Source organism: Xylocopa sonorina, unplaced genomic scaffold (assembly GCF_050948175.1).
Source record: "Xylocopa sonorina isolate GNS202 unplaced genomic scaffold, iyXylSono1_principal scaffold0109, whole genome shotgun sequence".
Classification (NCBI taxonomy): Eukaryota; Metazoa; Arthropoda; class Insecta; order Hymenoptera; family Apidae; genus Xylocopa; species Xylocopa sonorina.
The window spans coordinates 1-26,708 of NW_027490180.1; positions in this window are offsets into that span (position 1 = coordinate 1).

The following is a 26,708-nucleotide window of genomic DNA, read 5'->3' on the forward strand; positions in this document are numbered from 1 at the left end:
CGTATTCCTCGTCTACTATTCAAGTGAGTGTAAATGCGACACTTCCTAGCAAGGAAATAGCGTTTGCAGATGTCTACGTATCGTAGCTATAGATTTCTAATGCTTCTTAAAAAGCGATATCGCATCTCATTTCTATGTTTCATGGTAAGATATAATATGATTTGCGAAGTGTCATGTATTCCTCGTCTACACTTCAAATGAATGTGACTGCGATATTTCCTCGCTAGGAAATAGCGTTTGCAGATGTCTATGTATCGTAGCAATTGCTTTCTAATGCTTCTTAAAACGCGATATCGCATCTCATTTCTATGCTTCATGGTAAGATGTAATATGATGTGCGAAGTGTTATGTATTCCTCCTCTACACTTCAAATGAATGTAAATGCGACACATCCCTGCCAGGAAATAGCGTTTGCAAATGTCTACCTATCGTAGCAATAGTGTTCTAATGCTTCTTAAAACGCGATATCGCACCTCATTTCTATGTTTCATGGTAAGATATAATATGATTTGCGAAGTGTTATGTATTCCTCGTCTACACTTCAAATGAATGTAAATGCGACACTTCCTTGCAAGGAAATAGCGTTTGCAGATGTGTACGTATCGAAGCAATAGAGTTCAAATGCTTCTTAAAACGAGATATTGCATCTCATATCTATGTTTCATGATAAGATATAATAATCATTGCGAAGTGTTGTGCATTCCTCGTCTACGATTCAAATGAAAGTAAATGCGACACTTCCTTGCAAGGAAATAACGATTGCAGATGTCTACGTATCGTAGCAATAGAGTTCTAATGCTTCTTAAAACGCGATACCGCATCCCATTTCTATGTTTCATGGCAAGATATAATATGATTTGCGAAGTGTTATGTATTCCTCGTCTACACTTCAAGTGAATGTAAATGCAACACTTCCTTGCAAGGAAATAGCGTTTGCAGTTGTCTACCTATCGTAGCAATAGTGTTCTAATGCTTCTTAAAACGAGATATCGCATCTCATTTCAATGTTTCATGGTAAGATATAATATGATTTGCGAAGTGTTATGTATTCCTCGTCTGCACTTCAAATGAATGTAAGTGCGACTCTTCCTTGCAAGGAAATAGCGTTTGCAGATGTCTACGTATCGTAGCAATAGAGATCTTATGATTCTTAAAACGCGATATCGCATCTCATCTCTATGTTTCATGGTAAGATATAATATGATTTGCGAAGTGTTATGTATTCCTCCTCTACACTTCAAGTGAATGTGAATGCGATACTTCCTCGCTAGGTAATACCGTTTGCAGATGTCTACGTATCGTAGCAATAGCTTTCTAATGCTTCTTAAAACGCGATATCGCATCTCATTTCTATGTTTCATGGTATGATATAAAATGATTTGCGAAGTGTTATGTACTCCCCCTGTACACCTCAAATGAATGTAAATGCGACACCTCCTTGCAAGGAAATAGCGTTTGCAGATGTCTACCTATCGTAGCAATAGAGTTCTAATGCTTCTTAAAACGCGATACCGCATCTCATTTCTATGTTTCATGGCAAGATATAATATGATTTGCGAAGTGTTATGTATTCCTCGTCTACACTTCAAGTGAATGTGAATGCGACACTTCCTCGCTAGGAAATAGCGTTTGCAGATGTCTACGTATCGTAGCAATAGATTTCTAATGCTTATTAAAACGCGATATCGCATCTCATTTCTATGTTTCATGGTAAGAAATAATATGATTTGCGAAGTGTTATGTATTCCTCGACTACGCTTCAAATGAATGTGACTGCGATATTTCCTCGCTAGGAAATAGCGTTTGCAGATGTCTACGTATCGTAGCAATAGGTATGTAATGCTTCTTAAAACGCGATATCGCATCTCACTTCTACGTTTCATGGTAAGATATAATACGATTTGCGAAGTGTCATGTATTCCTCGTCTACTACTCAAACGAGTGTAAAAGCGACACTTCCTTGCCAGGAAATAGCGTTTGCAAATGTCTACCTATCGTAGCAATAGTGCTCTTATGCTTCTTAAAACGCGATATCGCATCTCATTTCTATGTTTCATGGTAAGATATAATATGATTTGCGAAGTGTTATGTATTCCTCGTCTACACTTCAAATGCGACACTTCCTTGCCAGGAAATAGCGTTTGCAAATATCTACCTATCGTAGCAATAGTGCTCTTATGCTTCTTCAAACGCGATATCGCACCTCATTTCTACGTTTCATGGTAAGATATAATATGATTTGCGAAGTGTCACGTATTCCTCGTCTACTATTCAAGTGAGTGTAAATGCGACACTTCCTAGCAAGGAAATAGCGTTTGCAGATGTCTACGTATCGTAGCTATAGATTTCTAATGCTTCTTAAAAAGCGATATCGCATCTCATTTCTATGTTTCATGGTAAGATATAATATGATTTGCGAAGTGTCATGTATTCCTCGTCTACACTTCAAATGAATGTGACTGCGATATTTCCTCGCTAGGAAATAGCGTTTGCAGATGTCTATGTATCGTAGCAATTGCTTTCTAATGCTTCTTAAAACGCGATATCGCATCTCATTTCTATGCTTCATGGTAAGATGTAATATGATGTGCGAAGTGTTATGTATTCCTCCTCTACACTTCAAATGAATGTAAATGCGACACATCCCTGCCAGGAAATAGCGTTTGCAAATGTCTACCTATCGTAGCAATAGTGTTCTAATGCTTCTTAAAACGCGATATCGCACCTCATTTCTATGTTTCATGGTAAGATATAATATGATTTGCGAAGTGTTATGTATTCCTCGTCTACACTTCAAATGAATGTAAATGCGACACTTCCTTGCAAGGAAATAGCGTTTGCAGATGTGTACGTATCGAAGCAATAGAGTTCAAATGCTTCTTAAAACGAGATATTGCATCTCATATCTATGTTTCATGATAAGATATAATAATCATTGCGAAGTGTTGTGCATTCCTCGTCTACGATTCAAATGAAAGTAAATGCGACACTTCCTTGCAAGGAAATAACGATTGCAGATGTCTACGTATCGTAGCAATAGAGTTCTAATGCTTCTTAAAACGCGATACCGCATCCCATTTCTATGTTTCATGGCAAGATATAATATGATTTGCGAAGTGTTATGTATTCCTCGTCTACACTTCAAGTGAATGTAAATGCAACACTTCCTTGCAAGGAAATAGCGTTTGCAGTTGTCTACCTATCGTAGCAATAGTGTTCTAATGCTTCTTAAAACGAGATATCGCATCTCATTTCAATGTTTCATGGTAAGATATAATATGATTTGCGAAGTGTTATGTATTCCTGGTCTGCACTTCAAATGAATGTAAGTGCGACTCTTCCTTGCAAGGAAATAGCGTTTGCAGATGTCTACGTATCGTAGCAATAGAGATCTTATGATTCTTAAAACGCGATATCGCATCTCATCTCTATGTTTCATGGTAAGATATAATATGATTTGCGAAGTGTTATGTATTCCTCGTCTACACTTCAAGTGAATGTAAATGCAACACTTCCTTGCAAGGAAATAGCGTTTGCAGTTGTCTACCTATCGTAGCAATAGTGTTCTAATGCTTCTTAAAACGAGATATCGCATCTCATTTCAATGTTTCATGGTAAGATATAATATGATTTGCGAAGTGTTATGTATTCCTCGTCTGCACTTCAAATGAATGTAAGTGCGACTCTTCCTTGCAAGGAAATAGCGTTTGCAGATGTCTACGTATCGTAGCAATAGAGATCTTATGATTCTTAAAACGCGATATCGCATCTCATCTCTATGTTTCATGGTAAGATATAATATGATTTGCGAAGTGTTATGTATTCCTCCTCTACACTTCAAGTGAATGTGAATGCGATACTTCCTCGCTAGGTAATACCGTTTGCAGATGTCTACGTATCGTAGCAATAGCTTTCTAATGCTTCTTAAAACGCGATATCGCATCTCATTTCTATGTTTCATGGTATGATATAAAATGATTTGCGAAGTGTTATGTACTCCCCCTGTACACCTCAAATGAATGTAAATGCGACACCTCCTTGCAAGGAAATAGCGTTTGCAGATGTCTACCTATCGTAGCAATAGAGTTCTAATGCTTCTTAAAACGCGATACCGCATCTCATTTCTATGTTTCATGGCAAGATATAATATGATTTGCGAAGTGTTATGTATTCCTCGTCTACACTTCAAGTGAATGTGAATGCGACACTTCCTCGCTAGGAAATAGCGTTTGCAGATGTCTACGTATCGTAGCAATAGATTTCTAATGCTTATTAAAACGCGATATCGCATCTCATTTCTATGTTTCATGGTAAGAAATAATATGATTTGCGAAGTGTTATGTATTCCTCGACTACGCTTCAAATGAATGTGACTGCGATATTTCCTCGCTAGGAAATAGCGTTTGCAGATGTCTACGTATCGTAGCAATAGGTATGTAATGCTTCTTAAAACGCGATATCGCATCTCACTTCTACGTTTCATGGTAAGATATAATACGATTTGCGAAGTGTCATGTATTCCTCGTCTACTACTCAAACGAGTGTAAAAGCGACACTTCCTTGCCAGGAAATAGCGTTTGCAAATGTCTACCTATCGTAGCAATAGTGCTCTTATGCTTCTTAAAACGCGATATCGCATCTCATTTCTATGTTTCATGGTAAGATATAATATGATTTGCGAAGTGTTATGTATTCCTCGTCTACACTTCAAATGCGACACTTCCTTGCCAGGAAATAGCGTTTGCAAATATCTACCTATCGTAGCAATAGTGCTCTTATGCTTCTTCAAACGCGATATCGCACCTCATTTCTACGTTTCATGGTAAGATATAATATGATTTGCGAAGTGTCACGTATTCCTCGTCTACTATTCAAGTGAGTGTAAATGCGACACTTCCTAGCAAGGAAATAGCGTTTGCAGATGTCTACGTATCGTAGCTATAGATTTCTAATGCTTCTTAAAAAGCGATATCGCATCTCATTTCTATGTTTCATGGTAAGATATAATATGATTTGCGAAGTGTCATGTATTCCTCGTCTACACTTCAAATGAATGTGACTGCGATATTTCCTCGCTAGGAAATAGCGTTTGCAGATGTCTATGTATCGTAGCAATTGCTTTCTAATGCTTCTTAAAACGCGATATCGCATCTCATTTCTATGCTTCATGGTAAGATGTAATATGATGTGCGAAGTGTTATGTATTCCTCCTCTACACTTCAAATGAATGTAAATGCGACACATCCCTGCCAGGAAATAGCGTTTGCAAATGTCTACCTATCGTAGCAATAGTGTTCTAATGCTTCTTAAAACGCGATATCGCACCTCATTTCTATGTTTCATGGTAAGATATAATATGATTTGCGAAGTGTTATGTATTCCTCGTCTACACTTCAAATGAATGTAAATGCGACACTTCCTTGCAAGGAAATAGCGTTTGCAGATGTGTACGTATCGAAGCAATAGAGTTCAAATGCTTCTTAAAACGAGATATTGCATCTCATATCTATGTTTCATGATAAGATATAATAATCATTGCGAAGTGTTGTGCATTCCTCGTCTACGATTCAAATGAAAGTAAATGCGACACTTCCTTGCAAGGAAATAACGATTGCAGATGTCTACGTATCGTAGCAATAGAGTTCTAATGCTTCTTAAAACGCGATACCGCATCCCATTTCTATGTTTCATGGCAAGATATAATATGATTTGCGAAGTGTTATGTATTCCTCGTCTACACTTCAAGTGAATGTAAATGCAACACTTCCTTGCAAGGAAATAGCGTTTGCAGTTGTCTACCTATCGTAGCAATAGTGTTCTAATGCTTCTTAAAACGAGATATCGCATCTCATTTCAATGTTTCATGGTAAGATATAATATGATTTGCGAAGTGTTATGTATTCCTGGTCTGCACTTCAAATGAATGTAAGTGCGACTCTTCCTTGCAAGGAAATAGCGTTTGCAGATGTCTACGTATCGTAGCAATAGAGATCTTATGATTCTTAAAACGCGATATCGCATCTCATCTCTATGTTTCATGGTAAGATATAATATGATTTGCGAAGTGTTATGTATTCCTCCTCTACACTTCAAGTGAATGTGAATGCGATACTTCCTCGCTAGGTAATACCGTTTGCAGATGTCTACGTATCGTAGCAATAGCTTTCTAATGCTTCTTAAAACGCGATATCGCATCTCATTTCTATGTTTCATGGTATGATATAAAATGATTTGCGAAGTGTTATGTACTCCCCCTGTACACCTCAAATGAATGTAAATGCGACACCTCCTTGCAAGGAAATAGCGTTTGCAGATGTCTACCTATCGTAGCAATAGAGTTCTAATGCTTCTTAAAACGCGATACCGCATCTCATTTCTATGTTTCATGGCAAGATATAATATGATTTGCGAAGTGTTATGTATTCCTCGTCTACACTTCAAGTGAATGTAAATGCGACACTTCCTTGCTAGGAAATAGCGTCTGCAGATATCTAGGTATCGTAGCGATAGAGTTCGAATGCTTCTTAAAACGCGATATCGCATCTCATTTCTATGTTTCATGGTAAGATATAATATGATTTGCGAAGTGTTATGTACTCCTCCTCTACACTTCAAATGAATGTAAATGCGACACCTCCTTGCAAGGAAATAGCGTTTGCAGTTGTCTACCTATCGTAGCAATAGTGTTCTAATGCTTCTTAAAACGAGATATCGCATCTCATTTCAATGTTTCATGGTAAGATATAATATGATTTGCGAAGTGTTATGTATTCCTCGTCTACACTTCAAATGAATGTGAATGCGACACTTCCTCGCTAGGAAATAGCGTTTGCAGATGTCTACGTATCGTAGCAATAGATTTCTAATGCTTCTTAAAACGCGATATCGCATCTCATTTCTATGTTTCATGGTAAGATATAATATTCATTGCGATGTGTTATGCATTCCTCGTCTACTATTCAAATGAAAGTAAATGCGACACTTCATTGCAAGGAAATAGCGATTGCAGATGTCTACGTATCGTAGCAATAGAGTTCATACGATTCTTAAAACGCGATATCGCATCTCATTTCTATGTTTCATGGTAAGATATAATATGATTTGCGAAGTGTCATGTATTCCTCGTCTACACTTCAAGTGAATGTAAATGCAACACTTCCTTGCAACGAAATAGCGTTTGCAGTTGTCTACCTATCGTAGCAATAGTGCTCTAATGCTTCTTAAAACGAGATATCGCATCTCATTTCAATGTTTCATGGTAAGATATAATATGATTTGCGAAGTGTTATGTATTCCTCGTCTGCACTTCAAATGAATGTAAGTGCGACTCTTCCTTGCAAGGAAATAGCGTTTGCAGATGTCTACGTATCGTAGCAATAGAGATCTTATGATTCTTAAAACGCGATATCGCATCTCATCTCTATGTTTCATGGTAAGATATAATATGATTTGCGAAGTGTTATGTATTCCTCCTCTACACTTCAAGTGAATGTGAATGTGATACTTCCTCGCTAGGTAATACCGTTTGCAGATGTCTACGTATCGTAGCAATAGCTTTCTAATGCTTCTTAAAACGCGATATCGCATCTCATTTCTATGTTTCATGGTATGATATAAAATGATTTGCGAAGTGTTATGTACTCCTCCTCTACACCTCAAATGATTGTAAATGCGACACCTCCTTGCAAGGAAATAGCGTTTGCAGTTGTCTACCTATCGTAGCAATAGTGTTCTAATGCTTCTTAAAACGAGATATCGCATCTCATTTCAATGTTTCATGGTAAGATATGATATGATTTGCGAAGTGTTATGTATTCCTCGTCTACACTTCAAATGAATGTGAATGCGACACTTCCTCGCTAGGAAATAGCGTTTGCAGATGTCTACGTATCGTAGCAATAGATTTCTAATGCTTCTTAAAACGCGATATCGCATCTCATTTCTATGTTTCATGGTAAGATATAATATGATTTGCGAAGTGTTATGTATTCCTCGTCTGCACTTCAAATGAATGTAAGTGCGACACTTCCTTGCAAGGAAATAGCGTTTGCAGGTGTCTACGTATCGTAGCAACAGAGATCATATGATTCTTAAAACGCGATATCGCATCTCATCTCTATGTTTCATGGTAAGATATAATATGATTTGCGAAGTGTTATGTATTCCTCGTCTACACTTCAAGTGAATGTGAATGCGACACTTCCTCGCTAGGAAATAGCGTTTGCAGATGTCTACGTATCGTAGCAATAGATTTCTAATGCTTATTAAAACGCGATATCGCATCTCATTTCTATGTTTCATGGTAAGAAATAATATGATTTGCGAAGTGTTATGTATTCCTCGACTACGCTTCAAATGAATGTGACTGCGATATTTCCTCGCTAGGAAATAGCGTTTGCAGATGTCTACGTATCGTAGCAATAGGTATGTAATGCTTCTTAAAACGCGATATCGCATCTCACTTCTACGTTTCATGGTAAGATATAATACGATTTGCGAAGTGTCATGTATTCCTCGTCTACTACTCAAATGAGTGTAAAAGCGACACTTCCTTGCCAGGAAATAGCGTTTGCAAATGTCTACCTATCGTAGCAATAGTGCTCTTATGCTTCTTAAAACGCGATATCGCATCTCATTTCTATGTTTCATGGTAAGATATAATATGATTTGCGAAGTGTTATGTATTCCTCGTCTACACTTCAAATGCGACACTTCCTTGCCAGGAAATAGCGTTTGCAAATGTCTACCTATCGTAGCAATAGTGCTCTTATGCTTCTTCAAACGCGATATCGCATCTCATTTCTACGTTTCATGGTAAGATATAATATGATTTGCGAAGTGTCACGTATTCCTCGTCTACTATTCAAGTGAGTGTAAATGCGACACTTACTAGCAAGGAAATAGCGTTTGCAGATGTCTACGTATCGTAGCTATAGATTTCTAATGCTTCTTAAAAAGCGATATCGCATCTCATTTCTATGTTTCATGGTAAGATATAATATGATTTGCGAAGTGTCATGTATTCCTCGTCTACACTTCAAATGAATGTGACTGCGATATTTCCTCGCTAGGAAATAGCGTTTGCAGATGTCTACGTATCGTAGCAATAGATATGTAATGCTTCCTAAAACGCGATATCGCATCTCTTTTCTACGTTTCATGGTAAGATACAATATGATTTGCGAAGTGTCATGTATTCCTCGTCTACTACTCAAATGAGTGTAAAAGCGACACTTCCTTGCCAGGAAATAGCGTTTGCAGATGTTTAACTATCGTAGCAATAGAGTTCTAATGCTTCTTAAAACGCGATATCGCATCTCATTTCTATGTTTCATGGTAAGATATAATATGATTTGCGAAGTGTTATGTATTCCTCGTCTACACTTCAAATGAATGTAAATGCAGCACTTCCTTGCAAGGAAATAGCGTTTGCAGATGTTTACCTATAGTAGCAATAGAGTTCTAATGCTTCTTAAAACGCGATATCGCATCTCATTTCTATGTTTCATGGTAAGATATAATACGATTTGCGAAGTGTCATGTATTCCTCGTCTACACTTCAAATGAATGTAAAAGCAACACTTCCTTGCAAGGAAATAGCGTTTGCAGATGTTTACCTATAGTAGCAATAGAGTTCTAATGCTTCTTAAAACGCGATATCGCATCTCATTTCTATGTTTCATGGTAAGATATAATATGATTTGCGAAGTGTCATGTATTCCTCGTCTACACTTCAAATGAATGTAAATGCGAGACTTCCTCGCTAGGAAATAGCGTTTGCAGATGTCTATGTATCGTAGCAATTGCTTTCTAATGCTTCTTAAAACGCGATATCGCATCTCATTTCTATGCTTCATGGTAAGATATAATATGATTTGCGAAGTGTTATGTATTCCTCGTCTACACTTCAAATGCGACACTTCCTTGCCAGGAAATAGCGTTTGCAAATGTCTACCTATCGTAGCAATAGTGCTCTTATGCTTCTTCAAACGCGATATCGCATCTCATTTCTACGTTTCATGGTAAGATATAATATGATTTGCGAAGTGTCACGTATTCCTCGTCTACTATTCAAGTGAGTGTAAATGCGACACTTACTAGCAAGGAAATAGCGTTTGCAGATGTCTACGTATCGTAGCTATAGATTTCTAATGCTTCTTAAAAAGCGATATCGCATCTCATTTCTATGTTTCATGGTAAGATATAATATGATTTGCGAAGTGTCATGTATTCCTCGTCTACACTTCAAATGAATGTGACTGCGATATTTCCTCGCTAGGAAATAGCGTTTGCAGATGTCTACGTATCGTAGCAATAGATATGTAATGCTTCCTAAAACGCGATATCGCATCTCTTTTCTACGTTTCATGGTAAGATACAATATGATTTGCGAAGTGTCATGTATTCCTCGTCTACTACTCAAATGAGTGTAAAAGCGACACTTCCTTGCCAGGAAATAGCGTTTGCAGATGTTTAACTATCGTAGCAATAGAGTTCTAATGCTTCTTAAAACGCGATATCGCATCTCATTTCTATGTTTCATGGTAAGATATAATATGATTTGCGAAGTGTTATGTATTCCTCGTCTACACTTCAAATGAATGTAAATGCAGCACTTCCTTGCAAGGAAATAGCGTTTGCAGATGTTTACCTATAGTAGCAATAGAGTTCTAATGCTTCTTAAAACGCGATATCGCATCTCATTTCTATGTTTCATGGTAAGATACAATACGATTTGCGAAGTGTCATGTATTCCTCGTCTACACTTCAAATGAATGTAAAAGCAACACTTCCTTGCAAGGAAATAGCGTTTGCAGATGTTTACCTATAGTAGCAATAGAGTTCTAATGCTTCTTAAAACGCGATATCGCATCTCATTTCTATGTTTCATGGTAAGATATAATATGATTTGCGAAGTGTCATGTATTCCTCGTCTACACTTCAAATGAATGTAAATGCGAGACTTCCTCGCTAGGAAATAGCGTTTGCAGATGTCTATGTATCGTAGCAATTGCTTTCTAATGCTTCTTAAAACGCGATATCGCATCTCATTTCTATGCTTCATGGTAAGATGTAATATGATGTGCGAAGTGTTATGTATTCCTCCTCTACACTTCAAATGAATGTAAATGCGACACTTCCTTGCAAGGAAATAGCGTTTGCAGATGTGTACGTATCGAAGCAATAGAGTTCAAATGCTTCTTAAAACGAGATATTGCATCTCATATCTATGTTTCATGATAAGATATAATAATCATTGCGAAGTGTTGTGCATTCCTCGTCTACGATTCAAATGAAAGTAAATGCGACACTTCCTTGCAAGGAAATAACGATTGCAGATGTCTACGTATCGTAGCAATAGAGTTCATATGATTCATAAAACGCGATATCGCATCTCATTTGTATGTTTCATGGTAAGATACAACATGATTTGCGAAGTGTTATGTATTCCTCGTCTACACTTCAAATGAATGTGAATGCGACACTTCCTCGCTAGGAAATAGCGTTTGCAGATATCTACGTATCGTAGCAATAGATTTCTAATGCTTCTTAAAACGCGATATCGCATCTCATTTCTATGTTTCATGGTAAGATATAATATGATTTGCGAAGTGTCATGTATTCCTCGTCTACACTTCAAGTGAATGTAAATGCAACACTTCCTTGCAAGGAAATAGCGTTTGCAGATGTTTAACTATCGTAGCAATAAAGTTCTAATGCTCCTTAAACCGCGATATCGCATTTCATTTCTATGTTTCATGGTCAGATATAATATGATTTGCGAAGTGTTATGTATTCCTCGTCTGCACTTCAATTGAATGTAAGTGGGACACTTCCTTGCAAGGAAATAGCGTTTGCAGATGTCTATGTATCGTAGCAATAGAATTCTTATGATTCCTAAAACGCTATATCGCATCTCATTTCTATGTTTCATGGTAAGATATAATATGATTTGCGAAGTGTTATGTATTCCTCGTCTACACTTCAAGTGAATGTAAATGCGACACTTCCTTGCTAGGAAATCGCGTCTGCAGATATCTAGGTATCGTAGCGATAGTGTTCTAATGCTTCTTAAAACGCGATATCGCACCTCATTTCTATGTTTCATGGTAAGATATAATATGATTTGCGAAGTGTTATGTATTCCTCGTCTACACTTCAAATGAATGCAAATGCGATACTTCCTTACAAAGAAATAGCGTTTGCAGATGTCTACGTATCGTAGCAATAGATTTCTAATGCTTCTTAAAACGCGATATCGCATCTCATTTCTATGTGTCATGGTAAGATATAACATGATTTGCGAAGTGTTATGTCTTCCTCGTCTACACTTCAAATGAATGTAAATGCGACACTTCCTTGCAAGGAAATAGCGTTTGCTGATGTCTATGTATCGAAGCAATAGAGTTCAAATGCTTCTGAAAACGAGATATTGCATCTCATATCTATGTTTCATGATAAGATATAATATTCATTGCGAAGTGTTATGCATTCCTCGTATGCGACTCAAATGAATGTAAATGCGATACTTCCTTCCAAGGAAATAGCGTTTGCAGTTGTCTACGTATCGTAGCAATAGAGTTCTTATGATTCTTAAATCGCGATATCGCATCTCATTTCTACCTTTCATGGTAACATATCATATGATTTGCGAAGTGTTATGTATTCCTCGTCTACACTTGAAATGAATGTGAATGCGACAGTTCCTCGCTAGGAAATAGCGTTTGCAGATGTCTACGTATCGTAGCAATAGATTTCTAATGCTTCTTAAGACGCGATATCGCATCTCATTTCTATGTTTCATGGCAAGATATAATATGATTTGCGAAGTGTTATGTATTCCTCGTCTACACTTCAAATGAATGTAAATGCGACACTTCCTTGCTAGTAAACAGCGTCTGCTGATGTCTAGGTATCGTAGCGATAGTGTTCTAATGCTTCTTAAAACGCGATATCGCATCTCATTTTTATGTTTCATGGCAAGATATAATATGATTTGCGAAGTGTTATGTATTCCTCGTCTACACTTCAAATGAATGTAAATGCGACACTTCCTTGCTAGTAAATAGCGTCTGCTGATGTCTAGGTATCGTAGCGATAGTGTTCTAATGCTTCTTAAAACGCGATATCGCATCTCATTTCTATGATTCATGGCAAGATATAATATGATTTGCGAAGTGTTATGTATTCCTCGTCTACACTTCAAATGAATGTAAATGCGACACTTCCTTGCTAGTAAATAGCGTCTGCTGATGTCTAGGTATCGTAGCGATAGTGTTCTAATGCTTCTTAAAACGCGATATCGCATCTCATTTCTATGTTTCATGCTAAGATATAATATGATTTGCGAAGTGTTATGTATTCCTCGTCTACAATTCAAATGAATGTGAATGCGATACTTCCTCGCTAGGAAATAGCGTTTGCAGATGTCTACGTATCGTAGCATTAGCTTTCTAATGCTTCTTAAAACGCGATATCGCATCTCATATCTATGTTTCATGGTGAGATATAATATGATTAGCGAAGTGTCATGTATTCCTCGTCTACACTTCAAATGAATGTAAATGCGACACTTCCTTACAAGGAAATAGCGTTTCCAGATGTTTACCTATCGTAGCAATAGAGTTCTAATGCTTCTTAAAACGCGATATCGCGTCTCATTTCTATGTTTCATGGTAAGATGTAATATGATGTGCGTAGTGTTATGTATTCCTCCTCTACACTTCAAATGAATGTAAATGCGACACATCCCTGCGAGGAAATAGCGTTTGCAAATGTCTACCTATCGTAGCAATAGTGTTCTAATGCTTCTTAAAACGCGATATCGCACCTCATTTCTATGTTTCATGGTAAGATATAATATGATTTGCGAAGTGTTATGTATTCCTCGTCTACACTTCAAATGAATGTAAATGCGACACTTCCTTGCAAGGAAATAGCGTTTGCTGATGTCTACGTATCGAAGCAATAGAGTTCAAATGCTTCTGAAAACGAGATATTGCATCTCATATCTATGTTTCATGATAAGATATAATATTCATTGCGAAGTGTTATGCATTCCTCGTATGCGACTCAAATGAATGTAAATGCGATACTTCCTTCCAAGGAAATAGCGTTTGCAGTTGTCTACGTATCGTAGCAATAGAGTTCTTATGATTCTTAAATCGCGATATCGCATCTCATTTCTATCTTTCATGGTAACATATCATATGATTTGCGAAGTGTTATGTATTCCTCGTCTACACTTCAAATGAATGTGAATGCGATACTTCCTCGCTAGGAAATAGCGTTTGCAGATGTCTACGTATCGTAGCATTAGCTTTCTAATGCTTCTTAAAACGCGATATCGCATCTCATATCTATGTTTCATGGTGAGATATAATATGATTAGCGAAGTGTCATGTATTCCTCGTCTACACTTCAAATGAATGTAAATGCGACACTTCCTTACAAGGAAATAGCGTTTCCAGATGTTTACCTATCGTAGCAATAGAGTTCCAATGCTTCTTAAAACGCGATATCGCGTCTCATTTCTATGTTTCATGGTAAGATGTAATATGATGTGCGAAGTGTTATGTATTCCTCCTCTACACTTCATATGAATGTAAATGCGACACATCCCTGCGAGGAAATAGCGTTTGCAAATGTCTACCTATCGTAGCAATAGTGTTCTAATGCTTCTTAAAACGCGATATCGCACCTCATTTCTATGTTTCATGGTAAGATATAATATGATTTGCGAAGTGTTATGTATTCCTCGTCTACACTTCAAATGAATGTAAATGCGACACTTCTATGCAAGGAAATAGCGTTTGCAGATGTGTACGTATCGAAGCAATGGAGTTCAAATGCTTCTTAAAACGAGATATTGCATCTCATATCTATGTTTCATGATAAGATATAATAATCATTGCGAAGTGTTGTGCATTCCTCGTCTACGATTCAAATGAAAGTAAATGCGACACTTCCTTGCAGGGAAATAACGATTGCAGATGTCTACGTATCGTAGCAATAGATTTCTAATGCTTCTTAAAACGCGATATCGCATCTCATTTCTATGTTTCATGGTAAGATATAATATGATTTGCGAAGTGTCATGTATTCCTCGTCTACACTTCAAGTGAATGTAAATGCAACACTTCCTTGCAAGGAAATAGCGTTTGCAGATGTTTAACTATCGTAGCAATAGAGTTCTAATGCTCCTTAAACCGCGATATCGCATTTCATTTCTATGTTTCATGGTCAGATATAATATGATTTGCGAAGTGTTATGTATTCCTCGTCTGCACTTCAATTGAATGTAAGTGGGACACTTCCTTGCAAGGAAATAGCGTTTGCAGATGTCTATGTATCGTAGCAATAGAATTCTTATGATTCCTAAAACGCTATATCGCATCTCATTTCTATGTTTCATGGTAAGATATAATATGATTTGCGAAGTGTTATGTATTCCTAGTCTACACTTCAAGTGAATGTAAATGCGACACTTCCTTGCTAGGAAATCGCGTCTGCAGATATCTAGGTATCGTAGCGATAGTGTTCTAATGCTTCTTAAAACGCGATATCGCACCTCATTTCTATGTTTCATGGTAAGATATAATATGATTTGCGAAGTGTTATGTATTCCTCGTCTACACTTCAAATGAATGCAAATGCGATACTTCCTTACAAAGAAATAGCGTTTGCAGATGTCTACGTATCGTAGCAATAGATTTCTAATGCCTCTTAAAACGCGATATCGCATCTCATTTCTATGTGTCATGGTAAGATATAACATGATTTGCGAAGTGTTATGTATTCCTCGTCTACACTTCAAATGAATGTAAATGCGACACTTCCTTGCAAGGAAATAGCGTTTGCTGATGTCTACGTATCGAAGCAATAGAGTTCAAATGCTTCTGAAAACGAGATATTGCATCTCATATCTATGTTTCATGATAAGATATAATATTCATTGCGAAGTGTTATGCATTCCTCGTATGCGACTCAAATGAATGTAAATGCGATACTTCCTTCCAAGGAAATAGCGTTTGCAGTTGTCTACGTATCGTAGCAATAGAGTTCTTATGATTCTTAAATCGCGATATCGCATCTCATTTCTATCTTTCATGGTAACATATCATATGATTTGCGAAGTGTTATGTATTCCTCGTCTACACTTGAAATGAATGTGAATGCGACAGTTCCTCGCTAGGAAATAGCGTTTGCAGATGTCTACGTATCGTAGCAATAGATTTCTAATGCTTCTTAAGACGCGATATCGCATCTCATTTCTATGTTTCATGGCAAGATATAATATGATTTGCGAAGTGTTATGTATTCCTCGTCTACACTTCAAATGAATGTAAATGCGACACTTCCTTGCTAGTAAACAGCGTCTGCTGATGTCTAGGTATCGTAGCGATAGTGTTCTAATGCTTCTTAAAACGCGATATCGCATCTCATTTTTATGTTTCATGGCAAGATATAATATGATTTGCGAAGTGTTATGTATTCCTCGTCTACACTTCAAATGAATGTAAATGCGACACTTCCTTGCTAGTAAATAGCGTCTGCTGATGTCTAGGTATCGTAGCGATAGTGTTCTAATGCTTCTTAAAACGCGATATCGCATCTCATTTCTATGATTCATGGCAAGATATAACATGATTTGCGAAGTGTTATGTATTCCTCGTCTACACTTCAAATGAATGTAAATGCGACACTTCCTTGCTAGTAAATAGCGTCTGCTGATGTCTAGGTATCGTAGCGATAGTGTTCTAATGCTTCTTAAAACGCGATATCGCATCTCATTTCTATGTTTCATGCTAAGATATAATATGATTTGCGAAGTGTTATGTATTCCTCGTCTACAATTCAAATGAATGTGAATGCGATACTTCCTCGCTAGGAAATAGCGTTTGCAGATGTCTACGTATCGTAGCATTAGCTTTCTAATGCTTCTTAAAACGCGATATCGCATCTCATATCTATGTTTCATGGTGAGATATAATATGATTAGCGAAGTGTCATGTATTCCTCGTCTACACTTCAAATGAATGTAAATGCGACACTTCCTTACAAGGAAATAGCGTTTCCAGATGTTTACCTATCGTAGCAATAGAGTTCTAATGCTTCTTAAAACGCGATATCGCGTCTCATTTCTATGTTTCATGGTAAGATGTAATATGATGTGCGAAGTGTTATGTATTCCTCCTCTACACTTCAAATGAATGTAAATGCGACACATCCCTGCGAGGAAATAGCGTTTGCAAATGTCTACCTATCGTAGCAATAGTGTTCTAATGCTTCTTAAAACGCGATATCGCACCTCATTTCTATGTTTCATGGTAAGATATAATATGATTTGCGAAGTGTTATGTATTCCTCGTCTACACTTCAAATGAATGTAAATGCGACACTTCCTTGCAAGGAAATAGCGTTTGCTGATGTCTACGTATCGAAGCAATAGAGTTCAAATGCTTCTGAAAACGAGATATTGCATCTCATATCTATGTTTCATGATAAGATATAATATTCATTGCGAAGTGTTATGCATTCCTCGTATGCGACTCAAATGAATGTAAATGCGATACTTCCTTCCAAGGAAATAGCGTTTGCAGTTGTCTACGTATCGTAGCAATAGAGTTCTTATGATTCTTAAATCGCGATATCGCATCTCATTTCTATCTTTCATGGTAACATATCATATGATTTGCGAAGTGTTATGTATTCCTCGTCTACACTTCAAATGAATGTGAATGCGATACTTCCTCGCTAGGAAATAGCGTTTGCAGATGTCTACGTATCGTAGCATTAGCTTTCTAATGCTTCTTAAAACGCGATATCGCATCTCATATCTATGTTTCATGGTGAGATATAATATGATTAGCGAAGTGTCATGTATTCCTCGTCTACACTTCAAATGAATGTAAATGCGACACTTCCTTACAAGGAAATAGCGTTTCCAGATGTTTACCTATCGTAGCAATAGAGTTCCAATGCTTCTTAAAACGCGATATCGCGTCTCATTTCTATGTTTCATGGTAAGATGTAATATGATGTGCGAAGTGTTATGTATTCCTCCTCTACACTTCATATGAATGTAAATGCGACACATCCCTGCGAGGAAATAGCGTTTGCAAATGTCTACCTATCGTAGCAATAGTGTTCTAATGCTTCTTAAAACGCGATATCGCACCTCATTTCTATGTTTCATGGTAAGATATAATATGATTTGCGAAGTGTTATGTATTCCTCGTCTACACTTCAAATGAATGTAAATGCGACACTTCTATGCAAGGAAATAGCGTTTGCAGATGTGTACGTATCGAAGCAATGGAGTTCAAATGCTTCTTAAAACGAGATATTGCATCTCATATCTATGTTTCATGATAAGATATAATAATCATTGCGAAGTGTTGTGCATTCCTCGTCTACGATTCAAATGAAAGTAAATGCGACACTTCCTTGCAGGGAAATAACGATTGCAGATGTCTACGTATCGTAGCAATAGATTTCTAATGCTTCTTAAAACGCGATATCGCATCTCATTTCTATGTTTCATGGTAAGATATAATATGATTTGCGAAGTGTCATGTATTCCTCGTCTACACTTCAAATGAATGTAAATGCAACACTTCCTTGCAAGGAAATAGCGTTTGCAGATGTTTACCTATAGTAGCAATAGAGTTCTAGTGCTTCTTAAAACGCGATATCGCATCTCATTTCTATGTTTCATGGTAAGATATAATATGATTTGCGAAGTGTCATGTATTCCTCGTCTACACTACAAATGAATGTAAATGCGACACTTCCTTGCAAGGAAATAGCGTTTGCAGATGTCTACCTATTGTAGCAATAGAGTTCTCATGCTTCTCAAAACGCGATATCGCATCTCATTTCTATGTTTCATGGTAAGATATAATATGGTTTGCGAAGTGTTATGTATTCCTCGTCTACACTACAAATGAATGTAAATGGGACACTTCCTTGCAAGGAAATAGCGTTTGCTGAGGTCTACGTATCGAAGCAATAGAGTTCAAATGCTTCTTAAAACGAGATATTGCATCTCATATATATGTTTCATGATAAGATATAATATTCATTGCGAAGTGTTATGCATTCCTTGTCTACGATTCAAATGAAAGTAAATGCGACACTTCCTTGCAAGGAAATAGCGTTTGCAGATGTCTATGTACCGTAGCAATAGAGTTCATATGATTCTTAAAACGCGATATCGCATCTCATTTCTATGCTCCATGGTAAGATATAACATGATTTGCGAAGTGTTATGTATTCCTCGTCTACACTTCAAATGAATGTGAATGCGATACTTCCTCGTTAGGAAATAGCGTTTGCAGATGTCTACGTTTCGTAGCAATAGCTTTATAATGCTTCTTAAAACGCGAGATCGCATCCCATTTCTATGTTTCATGGTAAGATATAATATGATTTGCGAAGTGTCATGTATTCCTCGCCTACACTTCAAATGAATGTAAATGCGACACTTCCTTGCTAGGAAATGGCGTCCGCAGACGCCTAGGTATCGTAGCAATAGAGTTCTAATGCTTCTTAAAACGAGATATTGCATCTCATATCTATGTTTCATGATAAGATATAATATTCATTGCGAAGTGTTATGCATTCCTCGTCTACGATTCAAATGAAAGTAAATGCGACACTTCCTTGCAAGGAAATAGCGTTTGCAGATGTCTACGTATCGTAGCAATAGAGATCATATGATTCTTAAAACGCGATATCGCAACTCATTTCTATGTTTCATGGTAAGATATAACATGATTTGGGAAGTGTTATGTATTCCTCGTCTAGACTTCAAATGAATGTGAATGCGATACTTCCTCGCTAGGAAATAGCGTTTGCAGATGTCTACGTATCGTAGCAATAGATTACTAATGCTTCTTAAAACGCGATATCGCATCTCATTTCTATGTCTCACTGTAAGATATAATATGATTTGCAAAGTGTCATGTATTCCTCGTCTACACTTCAAATGAATGTAAATGCGACACTTCCTTGCAAGGAAATAGCGTTTGCAGATGTCTACCTATCGTAGCAATAGAGTTCTAATGCTTCTTAAAACGCGATATCGCATCTCATTTCTATGTTTCATGGTAAGATATAATATGATTTGCGAAGTGTCATGTATTCCTCGTCTACACTTCAAATGAATGTAAATGCGACACTTCCTTGCAAGGAAATAGCGTTTGCTGATGTCTACGTATCGAAGCAATGGAGTTCAAATGCTTCTTAAAACGAGATATTGCATCTCATATCTATGTTTCATGATAAGATATAATATTCATTGCGAAGTGTTATGCACTCCTCGTCTACGATTCAAATGAATGTAAATGTGACACTTCCTTGCAAGGAAATAGCGTTTGCAGATGTCTAAGTATCGTAGCAATAGTGTTCTTATGATTCTTAAAACGCGATATCGCATCTCATTTCTATGTTTCATGGTAAGATATAATATGATTTGAGAAGTGTCATGTATTCCTCGTCTACACTTCAAATGAATGTGAATGCGATACTTCCTCGCTAGGAAATAGCGTTTGCAGATGTCTACGTATCGTAGCAATAGATTTCTAATGCTTCTTGAAACGCGATATCGCATCTCATTTCCATGTTTCATGGTAAGATATAATATGATTTGCGAAGTGTCATGTATTCCTCGTCTACACTTCAAATGAATGTAAATGCGACACTTCCTTGCAAGGAAATAGCGTTTGCAGATGTCTACCTATCGTAGCAATAGAGTTCTAATGCTTCTTAAAACGCGATATCGCATCTCATTTCTGTGTTTCATGGTAAGATATAATATGATTCGCGAAGTGTTATGTATTCCTCGTCTACACTTCAAGTGAATGTAAATGCGACACTTCCTTGCAAGGAAATAGCGTTTGCAGGTGTCTACGTTTCGAAGCAATAGAGTTCAAATGCTTCTTAAAACAAGATATTGCATCTCATATCTATGTTTCATGATAAGATATAATATTCATTGCGAAGTATTATGCATTCCTCGTCCACGATTCAAATGAAAGTAAATGCGACACTTCCTTGCAAGGAAATAGCGTTCGCAGATGTCTACGTATCGTTGCAATAGAGTTCATATGATTCGTAAAACGCGATATCGCATCTCATTTCTATGTTTCATGGTAAGATATAACATGATTTGCGAAGTGTTATGTATTCCTCGTCTACACTTCAAATGAATGTGAATGCGATACTTCCACGCTAGGAAATAGCGTTTGCAGATGTCTACGTATCGTAGCAATAGCTTTATAATGCTTCTTAAAACGCGAGATCGCATCTCATTTCTATGTTTCATGGTAAGATATAATATGATTTGCGAAGTGTCATGTATTCCTCGTCTACACTTCAAATGAATGTAAATGCGACACTTCCTTGCAAGGAAATAGCGTTTGCTGATGTCTACGTATCGAAGCAATAGAGTTCAAATGCTTCTTAAAACGAGATATTGCATCTCATATCTATGTTTCATGATAAGATATAATATTCATTGCGAAGTGTTATGCATTCCTCGTCTACGATTCAAATGAATGTAAATGTGACACTTCCTTGCAAGGAAATAGCGTTTGCAGATGTCTAAGTATCGTAGCAATAGTGTTCTTATGATTCTTAAAACGTGATATCGCATCTCATTTCTATGTTTCATGGTAAGATATAATATGATATGAGAAGTGTCATGTATTCCTCGTCTACACTTCAAATGAATGTGAATGCGATACTTCCTCGCTAGGAAATAGCGTTTGCAGATGTCTACGTATCGTAGCAATAGATTTCTAATGCTTCTTGAAACGCGACATCGCATCTCATTTCCATGTTTCATGGTAAGACATAATATGATTTGCGAAGTGTCATGTATTCCTCGTCTACACTTCAAATGAATGTAAATGCGACACTTCCTTGCAAGGAAATAGCGTTTGCAGATGTCTACCTATCGTAGCAATAGAGTTCTAATGCTTCTTAAAACGCGATATCGCATCTCATTTCTGTGTTTCATGGTAAGACATAATATGATTCGCGAAGTGTTATGTATTCCTCGTCTACACTTCAAGTGAATGTAAATGCGACACTTCCTTGCAAGGAAATAGCGTTTGCAGGTGTCTACGTTTCGAAGCAATAGAGTTCAAATGCTTCTTAAAACAAGATATTGCATCTCATATCTATGTTTCATGATAAGATATAATATTCATTGCGAAATATTATGCATTCCTCGTCCACGATTCAAATGAAAGTAAATGCGACACTTCCTTGCAAGGAAATAGCGTTCGCAGATGTCTACGTATCGTAGCAATAGAGTTCATATGATTCGTAAAACGCGATATCGCATCTCATTTCTATGTTTCATGGTAAGATATAACATGATTTGCGAAGTGTTATGTATTCCTCGTCTACACTTCAAATGAATGTAAATGCGACACTTCCTTGCAAGGAAATAGCGTTTGCTGATGTCTACGTATCGAAGCAATAGAGTTCAAATGCTTCTTAAAACGAGATATTGCATCTCATATCTATGTTTCATGATAAGATATAATATTCATTGCGAAGTGTTATGCATTCCTCGTCTACGATTCAAATGAATGTAAATGTGACACTTCCTTGCAAGGAAATAGCGTTTGCAGATGTCTAAGTATCGTAGCAATAGTGTTCTTATGATTCTTAAAACGCGATATCGCATCTCATTTCTATGTTTCATGGTACGATATAATATGATTTGAGAAGTGTCATGTATTCCTCGTCTACACTTCAAATGAATGTGAATGCGATACTTCCTCGCCAGGAAATAGCGTTTTGCAGATGTCTACGTATCGTAGCAATAGCTTTCTAATGCTTCTTAAAACGCGAGATCGCATCTCATTTCTATGTTTCATGGTAAGATATAATATGATTTGCGAAGTGTCATGTATTCCTCGTCTACACTTCAAATGAATGTAAATGCGACACTTCCTTGCTAGGAAATAGCGTCTGCAGATGTCTAGGTATCGTAACAATGGAGTTCTAATGCTTCTTAAAACGAGATATTGCATCTCATATCTATGTTTCATGATAAGATATAATATTCATTGCGAAGTGTTATGCATTCCTCGTCTGCGATTCAAATGAACGTAAATGCGGCACTTCCTTGCAAGGAAATAGCGTTTGCAGATGTCTACGTATCGTAACAATAGAGTTCTTATGATTCTTAAAAGGCGATATCGCATCTCATTTCTATGTTTCACGGAAAGATATAATATGATTTGCGGAGTGTCATGTATTCCTCGTCTACACTTCAAATGAATGTAAATGCGACACTTCCTTGCTAGGTAATAGCGTCTGCAGATGTCTAGGTATCGTAGCAATAGAGTTCTAATGCTTCTTAAGACGCGATATCGCATCTCATTTCTATTTTTCATGGTAAAATATAATATGATTTGCGAAGTGTCATGTATTCCTCGTCTACACTTCAAATGAATGTAAATGCGACACTTCCTTGCTAGGAAATAGCGTCTGCAGATGACTAGGTATCGTAGCAATAGTGTCCTAATGCTTCTTAAAACGCGATATCGCATCTCATTTCTATGTTTCATGGTAAGATATAATATGATTTGCGAAGTGTTATGTCTTCCTCGTCTACACTTCAAATGAATGTAAATGCGACACTTCCTTGCAAAGAAATAGCGTTTGCAGATGTCTACGTATCGTAGCAATAGATTTCTAATGCTACTTAAAACGCGATATCGCATCTCATTTCGATGTTTCACTGTAAGATATAATATGATTTGCGAAGTGTCATGTATTCCTCGTCTACACTTCAAATGAATGTAAATGCGACACTTCCTTGCAAAGAAATAGCGTTTGCAGATGTCTACGTATCGTAGCAATAGATTTCTAATGCTTCTTAAAACGCGATATTGCATCTCATTTCGATGGTTCACTGTAAGATATAATATGATTTGCGAAGTGTCATGTATTTCTCGTCTACACTTCAAATGAATGTAAATGCGACACTTCCTTGCAAGGAAATAGCGTTGGCAGATGTCTACCTATCGTAGCAATAGAGTTCTAATGCTTCTTAAAACGCGATATCGCATCTCATTTCTATGTTTCATGGTAAGATATAATATTATTTGCGAAGTGTTATGTACTCCTCGTCTACGCTTCACATGAATGTAAATGCGACACTTCCTTGCAAGGAAATAGCGTTTGCAGATGCCTACGTATCGAAGAAATAGAGTTCAAATGCTTCTTAAAACGAGATATTGCATCTCATATCTATGTTTCATGATAAGATATAATATTCATTGCGAAGTGTTATGCATTCCTCGTCCACACTTCAAATGAATGTGAATGCGATACTTCCTCGCTAGGAAATTGCGTTTGCAGATTTCTACGTATCGTAGCAATAGCCTTCTAATGCTTCTTAAAACGCGATATCGCATCTCATTTCTATGTTTCATGGTAAGATATAATATGATTTGCGAAGTGTCATGTATTCCTCGTCTACACTTCAAATGAATGTAAATGCGACACCTCCTTGTTAGGAAATAGCGTCTGCAGATGTCTATGTATCGTAGCAATAAAGTTCTAATGCTTCTTAAAACGCGATATCGCATCTCATTTCTACGTTTCATGGTAAGATGTAATATGATTTGCGAAGTGTTATGTATTCGTCGCCTACACTTCAAATGAATGTAAATGTGACACTTCCTTGCAAGGAAATAGCGTTTGCAGATGTCTACGTATCGGAGCAATAGTGTTCTAATGCTTCTTAAAATGCGATATCGCATCTCATTTCTATGTTTCATGGTAAGATATAATATGATTTGCGAAGTGTCATGTATTCCTCGTCTATACTTCAAATGAATGTAAATGCGACACTTCGTTGCTAGGAAATAGCGTTTGCAGATGCCTACGTATCGAAGCAATAGAGTTCAAATGCTTCTTAAAACGAGATATTGCATCTCATATCTATGTTTCATGATAAGATATAATATTCATTGCGAAGTGTTATGCATTCCTCGTCTGCGATTCAAATGAACGTAAATGCGACACTTCCTTGCAAGGAAATAGCGTTTGCAGATGTCTACGTATCGTAACAATAGAGTTCTAATGCTTCTTAAAACGCGATATCGCATCTCATATCTATGTTTCATGGTAAGATATAATATGATTTGCGAAGTGTCATGTATTCCTCGTCTACACTTCAAATGAATGTAAAAGCGAGACTTCCTTGCTAGGAATTAGCGTCTGCAGATGACTAGGTATTGTAGCAATAGTGTTCTAATGCTTCTTAAAACTCGATATCGCATCTCATTTCTATGTTTCATGGTAAGATATAATATGATTTGCGAAATGTTATGTATTCCTCGTCTACACTTCAAATGAATGTAAATGCGACACTTCCTTGGTAGGAAATAGCGTCTGCAGATGTCTAGGTATCGTAGCAGTAGAGTTCTAATGCTTCCTAAAACGCGATATCGCATCTCATTTCTATGTTTCATGGTAAGATATAATATGATTTGCGAAGTGTTATGTCTTCCTCGTCTACACTTCAAATGAATGTAAATGCGACACTTCCTTGCAAAGAAATAGCGTTTGCAGATGTCTACGTATCGTAGCAATAGATTTCTAATGCTTCTTAAAACGCGATATCGCATCTCATTTCTATGTTTCATGGTAAGATATAATATGATTTGCGAAGTGTTATGTATTCCTCGTCTACACTTCAAATGAATGTAAATGCGACACTTCCTTGCTAGGAAATAGCGTCTGCAGATGTCTAGGTATCGTAGCGATAGAGTTCTAATGCTTCTCAAAACGCAATATCGCATCTCATTTCTATGTTTCATGGTAAGATATAACATGATTTGCGAAGTGTTGTGTATTCCTCGTCTACACTTCAAATGACTGTGAATGCGATACTTCCTCGCTAGGAAATAGCGTTTGCAGATGTCTACGTATCGTTGCAATAGCTTACTAATACTTCTTAAAACGCGATATCGCATCTCATTTCTATGTTTCATAGTACGATATAATATGATTTGCGAAGTGTTATGCATTCCTCGTCTGCGATTCAAATGAACGTAAATGCGGCACTTCCTTGCAAGGAAATAGCGTTTGCAGATGTCTACGTATCGTAACAATAGAGTTCTTATGATTCTTAAAAGGCGATATCGCATCTCATTTCTATGTTTCACGGTAAGATATAATATGATTTGCGGAGTGTCATGTATTCCTCGTCTACACTTCAAATGAATGTAAATGCGACACTTCCTTGCTAGGTAATAGCGTCTGCAGATGTCTAGGTATCGTAGCAATAGAGTTCTAATGCTTCTTAAGACGCGATATCGCATCTCATTTCTATTTTTCATGGTAAAATATAATATGATTTGCGAAGTGTCATGTATTCCTCGTCTACACTTCAAATGAATGTAAATGCGACACTTCCTTGCTAGGAAATAGCGTCTGCAGATGACTAGGTATCGTAGCAATAGTGTCCTAATGCTTCTTAAAACGCGATATCGCATCTCATTTCTATGTTTCATGGTAAGATATAATATGATTTGCGAAGTGTTATGTCTTCCTCGTCTACACTTCAAATGAATGTAAATGCGACACTTCCTTGCAAAGAAATAGCGTTTGCAGATGTCTACGTATCGTAGCAATAGATTTCTAATGCTACTTAAAACGCGATATCGCAT